Below are 10,110 nucleotides of genomic sequence, written 5' to 3'. Positions count from 1 at the left end.
AGTGAAAATCTCATTCTGGAAACCTCCCCCAGGCTGTGGCTAAGCCATTTCTCCGCAATATCCATTCTTTCAGGAGTGCTAGTTCTGCAAGGTTCGCAGGAGAGCTTCTGTAAAGTTTGGAAGGTAGGAGACGAAATACTGGCAGAAGTACAGCTGTGAGTACCAGGCGCGAGTCGTGCTTCGGTAGCTCAGATGGTAGAGCACTTGCCCGCGAAAGGCAAAGGTCCCGAGTTCGAGTCTCGGTCGGGCAAACAGTTTTAATCTGTCAGGAAGTTTCATATCAGCGCACAGTCCGCTGCAGAGTGAAAATCTCATTCCTAAAAACGGAATGGTCTACAGGTGCTTACTAAGATGTGTGATCGTATGTCAGTGTTAGAAATGTAGAATGGTGATATGTGAGGAAATAAGAATAGTCCAACATAGTTGGGAAGACGTTGACACTAATCTGTGTGTTCTCTGGAGTCAACAAAAACTCTTTCTCATCCAAGACGTCTAAGTAGACTATGAATAATAGCATTAAGTTTCATCAAACTGTACTGTTGTCGATGAAGGTAAATAAATAACCAAATGTAAGATCACAAAATCGTTGCAGATAGGAACATATACTCACCATTCTTTTCGTTCCCGAGGCTGAAGGCCGTTCTGCAGGATGTGCCGAATGCTGATTTCTCCAAGGTAAAATTAGCTCCTTCCCGGTCAACATTTCTGAGTAGTACTAGACACCGAAGGCCAATTTGTCTCGCCAGGAGGGTAGTTGCTGTTTTGGACCAAAATGCTCCTCACCGCCAAGTAGGCCTGATTAGACAGTGAACAAACTAGTTACATTTCATCAAAGTGTATATTTATAGATCATGGTAAAATTGCAGAAGAATATAAGAACACAGTATCACAACGGACTGAAACATGTACTCACAGTCCCATCTCTTGCGCTCGAGTTTTATCTAGTGAGCAGAATGCTTGCTACTCTGCGCCAAATTCAGCTCCTTTCTAGTCAACAGGTCTGAGTAGTACTTGGCCGTGAAGGGTGTTTTGTTAGCGAGCAGAATACCTGCTGCCCTGGACCAACATATTCACCCTCCAGCCAGCAGGCTTGAGTAGACTGTGAACAAAAACGGTTACTTTTTATCAAAATGTACCCATTTCGTTAGAGGTAAAAAATATAAACAAGTGTGTGAACAAAATATCAAGCAGACTGGATCATATACTCACCATCCTACTTCCTGTTGTCGAGTCTGAACACCATCTCGCCTGGTGAGTGGAATGCTTCCTGCACTGGGATGAAATTAGCTTCTTCCCGGACAATAGACCGGAGTAGTGGTTGGCTCTGAAGGCCGTTTTGTCAAGTGTTCAGAACAGTTGCTGCTTTGGACCAAAATCAGCACACTGCCAGCAAACGGGCCTGAGTAACTGTGAACAAAAGAACTATGTTTCAGTAAAATATACCCCAGTTCATCAACGTGAAAAATATAAACCAGTGTAAGAAGACATTATCACAGGACACTGGATTGGACACTCACCATTTTAGTTCCTTTGGTCGAGTCCGAACGCCGTTTTGCATGGCGAGCAGAATCCTTGCTCCTTCAGGCTATAATCAGATCCTTTCCAGCCAACAGCCCTGACCAGTGCTTGGTCCTTAAGGGTGTTTTGTTTAGACAGCACAACACTTGCTGCTCTGGGCCAGTATAGTCACTCTTCTGTCCAGCAGGAATGCGTAGACTGTGAACAAAAAAGGTTACATGTTATCAAGATGTACCCATATCGATAGGGGTAAAAAATATAAACAAGTGTGTGTACAAAATATCAAGCAGACTGGATCATATACTCACCATCCTACTTATTGTGCTCTAGTCTGAATGGCGTTTCGTGTGGTGAGCGGAATGCTTCTTCCCAGCCTACAGGTCTGAGTAGTGCTGGCCCAGCAGGCCGTTTTGTGGAGTGTGCAGAACAGATGTTCATTGGGGCCAAAATTGGCACACTCCCGGCTAACATGCTTGAGAAGACTGTGAACAAAAGGGTTAAAGTTTATCAAAATGTACCCGAATTGACAGAGCTAAAACAATATAAACAAGTTTATGAACGCAATATCACAGCAGTGTTGATTGTATACTAACCAGTCTACTTCTCATGCTCAACCTCCAGCGAGCAGAATGCTGGCTCCGCATGGGGCAAAACAAAATCCTGTATATCTGACATGCCTGAGTGCACTGTAAAGAAAAAGATTAACTTTCATGAAAATGCACCCTTGTTTACAAAGGTAAGAAATATAAACTGGTGTAAGAACACAAAAGTATTTACAAAGCTGATTAGTTAGTTGTGCAGTAAATTTAATCTCAACTGTTTACACCAAGAGAGCTGTAAGTTTACAGTGTAGAAAACATCGGGTAAAATGTTATTATGATCAAAACACAAATGTCGCGTGAGTATCTACAGCAAATAGTTTAGTTCTTGTGTTACATGCTGAGCAGTGGTGGAGCAATTTTGTAGTGTTTTGGAGAGTGGATAGTAAGCATTTTATCCATTGCTGTAAATTTTATTTTATTTAACGCTGGTTAAGACAGTCATACAGCCGTCCAACACACCATTCAAGGGTTCTATCTTTGCAGCATAAGTTCAGAAAACTTTCATCCCTCGACTACACTGTCACACACACACACACACACACACACACACACACAAACACACATTAATTTCAATTTCAGAATTGCTGACTGCATAGGTCGCCATGGTGGGTTTATTTTTTTTGGGGGGGAATAACTGTCTTATTTCCATATTGTCTGCAATGAGGATGCTCGATGATAGGTTCAAGGCAATGACATCGGTATCAGACAGAAGCGACGGGATGGTGGAAGGTCTCCTGTATCCCACATACAGAATCTGATGAAGTAGTATGCACGTTCTGTATTTCCGTCGCTGGTAGGCAAACACGATGTGGTTAACGTCATCTCACACTCTGTATTGCCATATAGTGAGCCCACCCTCCTAGTTATGTGAACATGTGGTTTAAATGGTTCTTACTTGAATTTTAGGAGTGCCAATGCTTCATAAGAACTTTGCACTATAGTTCATCTAGTATACCTGTGCAATTGTCGTATATACACTACCTTATATAAAAAAAAGTGAAACTCCCAGAAACCGTGGTCGGATAACAATGTAACTGCGTCTGTGTACACACAATCCTTGCATTTGAAGCTTCCTAGCAGATTAAAACTGTGTTCCGGACCGAGACTTGAAGTCTGGAAGTTTCATATCAGCGAACACTCCGCTGCAGAGTGAAAATCTCATTCTGAATAAATGCATTTATAAAAGATTAGTGTAGCAATTCTCTAAGACAGAATGGCCACCAAACTGCGTTAGTGGCGTTCAAGTTTGGTGTTGTACCAGAACTGGTAGGATATATAAGGAACGTGAACAGCTCCAAATGTTGAGTGGTCACTGTAAATGACATTGATATGCTGCATACACATGGGAGACAGCATTACCAGCTCCTGACTGGACTGAAAGTAGCCTTACAGTGGGCGTCCATTTGGTTGGCTGGTCAAATAATGCAGTGTCCAGATGTCACATTGGTTTAAAGTTGAACACACACACACACACACACACACACACACACATGCGTATGCTACTGTTAACACTACAAAACAAATGGATCCATTTGGAGTGATGCCATGACTGGGAAGTACAGACTGCTTACGAATGCATGTGCCATCATGCATTATCTCTCATGTGACAGTATCATGTTGCATTTTTAACAGGACAATGCCTATTCACACGCGGACGTATATCTGTGAACTGTCTGCGTAACTGAGGTATCCTTACGGCCTGCAAGATCGCTAGATCTCTCCCTGATGGTGAATGATTTAGACCAGTTCGGACATCAACGACGTCATCATTCCTGTATCCAGAACATCAAGTACGATTACAATGGTCGTGTGTTGGGATACCTCAGGAGAAGATACGACGGCTTTATGAAACCCTTTCTAACCAATTTAGATCATGCATCCAGGCAGGAGGGATTTCAGCGTCTTGCTGATAAATGAAGTAAATTTGACTCAGTGTGTTAATCACTGAAATAGCACCATGTATCCTCTCAACTTGTGAAATTTCATTTCGTCTCCTCCGCCTTTTCTGGGCATTTCTCTATTTTAGTCAGACAGTGTAACTTGGACTCCACTATAGTGATGTCCTCTGGTAGAGGAAGATGTTATCTGTTTGTGTCTTAACGCTTCGTTTTATTTCGATTACAGATGACATGTTCTGGATCTCATAGTACTCTCGACTGCTCCTGGTAATCTCTTATTTCGCTAACCTCTCAACCATGTTAATCCAATTCGGATGACTATTTATCCTACCTGCAAAAAGGGACAAAAATATTGTTTCGGGCCATTGGAGGAAGTATATCTAAAACAATAAATTTTATCAATGGTGTTAGTTCCTCTGTGACGAATATTTATAGAAAGGGAACTAACGAGAACTTATTTGGAAATGAAAGTATTTGCATGTGTAAATACAATTGGCTTCTTGCTGCATCAAATGACAGTGACAGTAACAATTCAGAAGACATTTCTCTCCTTACATCTTTCGCTTGGATTTGTTCATTTTGACAACTGACTTTTCATGAATATGAAATTTTCACTTCTTCTTCTTTTGAGACTGCCTTTGTTCTGCACCATGCACAGGGTCGGCAGTGTTTAGTACAGAACTGGCATGGTTAATTTTAAGGGATGACCATATTACTTTTCTGCCACCACCGCATCCCCCCCCCCTCCCCACTTCGGGACGGTATCAGTGAACCCCAGCTGTCTGCGACGAGAGTAAACCATGAAATAGTGCAAACAAGAGCATCCTAAGACTTCATCGTAAATATCTCAACTCCAGACAAAGGAGTGCACCTCTGGTGGGTTAATTTTAAGGGGTGGTCGGATTACTAGTCGGGATGCATGTATTGGTTCAGTATAGAAGTGTGTCATAAAACCGTTGACCCGGCCCTGACACAAGCTAGCCAGCCCACAGCTGATGTAACTGGTCCTTGATATCCTGGATAGTTTCACTGGGATGGAGATGGCGTATGAGCTGATGTCCCTTATTGGATACAGATCTAATAGCTAAACATAACACAGAGAGCTGATAGGGAATCATGTTGCATGTGGACGATCGTTGTCCTCTTGAAAAATGGCGCCATGATGCTGTCTCATAAGAGATACCACATGAATATGCAGGATATAAGTGACGTACTATTGTGCTGTCAGAATTCCCTTGGTCAATACCAGCCACGACCTGAAGTCATACCCGACTTTTCCCTACACTGGAAGAATCACACAGCAATACTCCAAATGCAGCCTTTTGTGTTGTGGTGTTAATGCCAACCCACACATGACGTAGTAATCTCCTAGTCTGGCTGACAAGGATATCAAAGGGTTACATTATGTTTCGTGCACAATAAGGAGAATCTCCCTTGTGGTGTAATCATATGTGTTCGATTGGAACAGGCCTAGTAACAACACTAAACATGAACAACAGTAATGCACGTATGTATGTGTGGTGTCAGTTCTTTGTAACATGTCCAAAAGAACAGACACTTTAAAATGATATCTTCTGTGCGGATGCACTTACTTGTCTGAATACTTGTGCGACTCATGTGAATAACTGCGAGCAGATGGGAGATAATGGATGGAGGACACTACATCTGTAGTGTGTGGCATGTAGGAATTTGGGCACGGCAGGAGTGATTAAAGGAACTGCTATAGAGAAGTGAAGCATCCGTATTCGAGTCCCGCTCCAACACAAATTTTCACATGTCGCCATTGGATTTAATACAATGCCTGTAGGTAGCTGTGTCTGCAAGATTTCTAACACTAGGGCACTCTGGTGGGCCATTCTAGCAGTCACAGAGTACTGCCAATCTAATCGTTTACTTACCATCGATGGTGTACAGGTATACAAAGTCACACTTAACATCCGGCCAAGTCTTCTGTGTGCTTCATTAATTAATTTATTTGTTTTCAGGCAGTGTCACTTGTAGTCAGTTTGGAAGTGATTTTGTTAAATATGTGCTTTATCAACTAGCTGTCGACCTAACTGCTGATATCGCTGTGGAAGAGTACTGCGTTAAGATTCTTTAGTTTGATGGAATGGTAGACATCACTGTCTTCCCAACTCTTTTGTCGTGTCCGCCCTGCTCCGTCCCTCCCCCCCCCCCCTTTTCTGTGCCCTCTTCCTTTATCGGCTTCACCCTCCCCCCCTCATCTGTCCGCCCCTCCCCCATACCCATATGCCATTGTACTCTATAGTGCAGTATTTTCCGTGAGTGTTCAGTGTTGCGAACAGAAACCAGACTATCACCATGTTTTTTAATTATGCCTGTCTGTTTCTTAAGTGTTTTTAATCAGCATCACTGTCCTCTTTGTTTTTTATTTTTCTTCACAGCTTTTTCGCCATGTACAAGCTATAAACAGTCACCGTTTTATCATGTCTTTTTATCGCTAAATCTTCGTATTATGTTTTTTAAATTTATCTGTAGGCTGCAGAGCGATGTATTACGCTGCTGCCAGCCTGTCCCCCTCCTGGGGGGGGGGGGGGGGAATCAAAATACAATAAAGAAAGAAAGAAAAAAAGGTAGACATCTCGGATGAAATGAATTTTTATCTGAAGAACCACTTTCCAAATGGGTGTTCCATGTTATGAATGTAGAAGCGAAATGCTCTAAGGAGAAATTTCAAAAGTGCATTTAAAAAAGCTCACAGTCAGTTCAAAGGACTCTCAGCACTGTTGAATGTCTGTAGGTTAGTCATGGATCAATCATTACTCCCTGGAGAAAAAAAGTGAACTTAAAACAGTAGTTTTGCGAAAATGGTGAATATCGTTTTGCTAATGATTGAAGTGGCAGAACTTCATTAAGGTTGACACAAAAATCATATGCTACTTAATGTGGGGCGGTTGACTATACTTTTGCTATCGCATTAACCAAAGCTCGTTTCTGATTTAATTCACTATGTGCTTGGGTCAAAACCGGAGCGCAAAAAAAGAACCTGTGACAATTTTATCATCTGCCGAATAATTTCTTTACTCAGAAAGAGGTATCGAGGAAACCTCATCAGAAGCGTTTGCTACGGTCAAATGACATGTTTCATCCACATTTGAACTTATTCGGCACAGAAAAGTGTAAGAATCTATCGAACCTTCACAGCTCCATGAAGCCAACTAGAGTTCTGAGACCTATAGCTATATACGATCATAGACTTTGGATGAAACTTCTGAAGTTCCTCAAAACGGGTTCCATTATTTTTGCATTCCCTGGCAAAATTCTGCAAACTGAAGCAAAGGCTAGGTCAGAGGATTGGGTCTAAACAGTACATACAGTGCTTGCCTCACATGAACGTTTGTGACATTTCCAGGGTGTGGTACAGGTGCGCAGGAAGTAGCGGCGCCTACTAAATTGCATACAAGAAGTTGCCCCACTTACCAGCGACAAGGCTCAGGGTGTCCACGGACATCTCCCTTGCAACACCCTCCTCTGCTGCTGCTGCTGCTGCTGGTGGTGGTGGTGCAGCAGGTGGCCCAGACCAATCTTCGTTCTTCGCTACCCGTTCATCAGACTTGCTGCAAGGACGAGAAACATGCTTCAGTATATGACTAGACTGCACTTTGACTAATGTTTCTACAACTTCCACTACTATGGACACCCTGGTAATAAAAAAGAGAGTCATGCTCATTAGATTAGCACAGATAACGAAAGCTCTTTCTGCTCTGCCTAATTTTGAAGAATGTCTTTGGCCTAGCTTGTTCTGAGACGAGTTTCCCTAAGGTTCTTCCACTCTAGTTCTAGGACTGTTTGCTGATGTTATATCTCGAGAACCAATCCTTAACAGTGGTTGGAATTTTTAACGCTTGTCTTCCAGATTACTCATGTTGACACATACTATTGAAGAACAAGTTGTGTCACATGTGTGGCCTAGGATTTAGATGAAGTGGCGTCTGGACTGGGAGCTGTGTACATGTGGGACTCAATGTAACAATTATTTTGTTTAACATCAACAGATTAGAAATACAGTTTCCTTAAGTAAGATATTTCTGTAGCCTATAAAGATACTGACATTGGGCTCCAAACAATCAATAAAAAGTATCTTCCATCAAATAACCTTACCTTAACTGAATCATACACAGCTAACAACGACAAAAATTTACAATACTTGGCTCTCGGACATAACCAGTAGTAATATTTGAGACAACTTCAGTAGCAAAACACAGAATGGAAAAACACTCTATGCCCTAACTAGGATCGTAACACATAATTGCGTATTTGTTTACTACTACCACTGTTACCATATAATACCACAACGAACTACACACTATGCTACGTAAAAGTTCATTTGCAGCTGAACGTGTTTTATTTTTAGAATCATCTTATCAAATAACGCAACAAATTAATTTTTGACATAGAACATGTAACAAGATGAATTTTGAGTAGAATAGTCTCAAGAAGAGAGTTACGTACACAGCATAGTTTAAGCTAACATTTTAGGATCAATACAGTTAATCACTCACACATCATGTAGTTAACAAACTGAAGTGCTCTCACTCACTGCACACACACCTACACTTCTATGTGCAATCAATAAACAACCACATCTTGTCACACAACAATCACAGACTTCCAAGTGGAATGCTTTGCTACCAAGTGTACCCAATGTACAGCTAGTATACCACACGATATACTGTACCAACGATAAAGTCACCAGCAAGCAACCGTCAGCTCTGTTAGTGCTCCTCTTGATACACTGAAGCCAGGTTCTCTGCCTCAGCTGGGATCACTGTCCATCTGGCTGTGAACAGGCACCGACCACTCCACCAAGCTGTTGTGTCCACACAGCAGCCATGCCCCTCACAGATTTAGTGACATTTAGGCGACAGAAGTGCAGTGCATCAATTTCTTGAGGCCCTCAGCAACAGTTCTGCTCAGAACCTGCACAATCGTCTCCACGCAGCGGCTCAGTAAACTCCAACATCTTCAGGTCTACCACACAGTATGGACATATTGTCCACCATGACATTTTGGCCGCTGGTGCTTCGCTGTAGGCTTGTTCACCTCTTAATACTTGGTGATGGTGCTGGAAGACATTGCTGGTTCCTCTGGTTGCAGCTGACTCACTATACCACCATAAATGCTCGATACTAGCTCGACCACAGTGGCACTCACAGCAGTCACATATCTGGGCTGTCTGCCATCTTGGGTCCACAGAATGACACTCCATTCAAACTTACTCTCTGGACACAGCAAAATAAATCATACCACTCGTCTTGGCACCCATGGTTGGGATGTACCGAACAGAAGAGCATACATGGCATAAGCTCTGCGATATCAGTACGTATGTCACTATTTATCCGATGTCGTGAGGACACAGCACTGCTGCGTCAAAGGTGCACCATGAGCACCGATTCGAGGAAAACCACCGCCTGTTGTCAACATGTGAACACTGTATTTGTACTGTAATTTGTTATAGTCAACTGTCTTGGCTTGTGACTGTGGATTGATGGGTAATAATGCAGCAACTATTAGCTATTTTAATGCTGGACGACAGCATCCTGCCAACAGCCATATCACCATACCCTGTGGCAGGTAATTCATTGCTCCACATGTGTACCTACACTCGCTGCACAGCACAAGCGCCGAAATTGCTATGGACGCAAAAAAAAAAAAGTTATGCTTTTATGTCCCCTTGATGCCGAGAGTGCTGGAGGTTGGGCACAAGGTTGGATTGGGAAAGGATGGGGAAGGACAGGTAAGGAAACTGGTTGTTTTCTTACTGAGGAAATCATCTAGAAATTTACCGTAAACTATTTAGGGACATCACGGAAACTCTAAGACAGGTTTGTGAGGGATAGAGTTGGAACTTCTGTATTGTCAAATGCAAGTCCAGTGTCTGACCACAGCACCACCTCACTCAGTCCCAACTATCTTATCGAGAGGTGTGTAGTGTACTCTGAAATACCGACAGTGGTCGAAGTGTTGGAGTTCGGAAGAATATTTGCCCTATAAGCTTGAAAAATAGACATCAGGAGTAACGTGTCACGATATAAGTTGGTGCACACCAATGGCAGTGATCAAATTCGTTC

The 10,110-nt window shown here is 42.5% G+C and overlaps 1 long non-coding RNA gene across 1 annotated transcript; it reads right to left on the bottom strand.

Moving 5' to 3' along the window:
* Positions 1-635: 635 nt before the first annotated feature.
* Positions 636-1,877, bottom strand: LOC124735535. The gene is made up of 5 exons (XR_007009438.1): positions 1,827-1,877; positions 1,518-1,716; positions 1,210-1,407; positions 914-1,099; positions 636-795 (listed from the first exon to the last, which is right to left on the bottom strand). It is a non-coding gene; the product is annotated as an uncharacterized LOC124735535 (long non-coding RNA).
* Between the last annotated feature and the right edge of the window lie 8,233 nt (positions 1,878-10,110).

This window comes from Schistocerca piceifrons, unplaced genomic scaffold (genome assembly GCF_021461385.2).
Source record: "Schistocerca piceifrons isolate TAMUIC-IGC-003096 unplaced genomic scaffold, iqSchPice1.1 HiC_scaffold_1682, whole genome shotgun sequence".
Classification (NCBI taxonomy): domain Eukaryota; kingdom Metazoa; phylum Arthropoda; class Insecta; order Orthoptera; family Acrididae; genus Schistocerca; species Schistocerca piceifrons.
The sequence above is the reverse complement of the archived record's forward strand: the minus strand, read 5'-3'. Positions and strand labels throughout refer to the sequence as shown.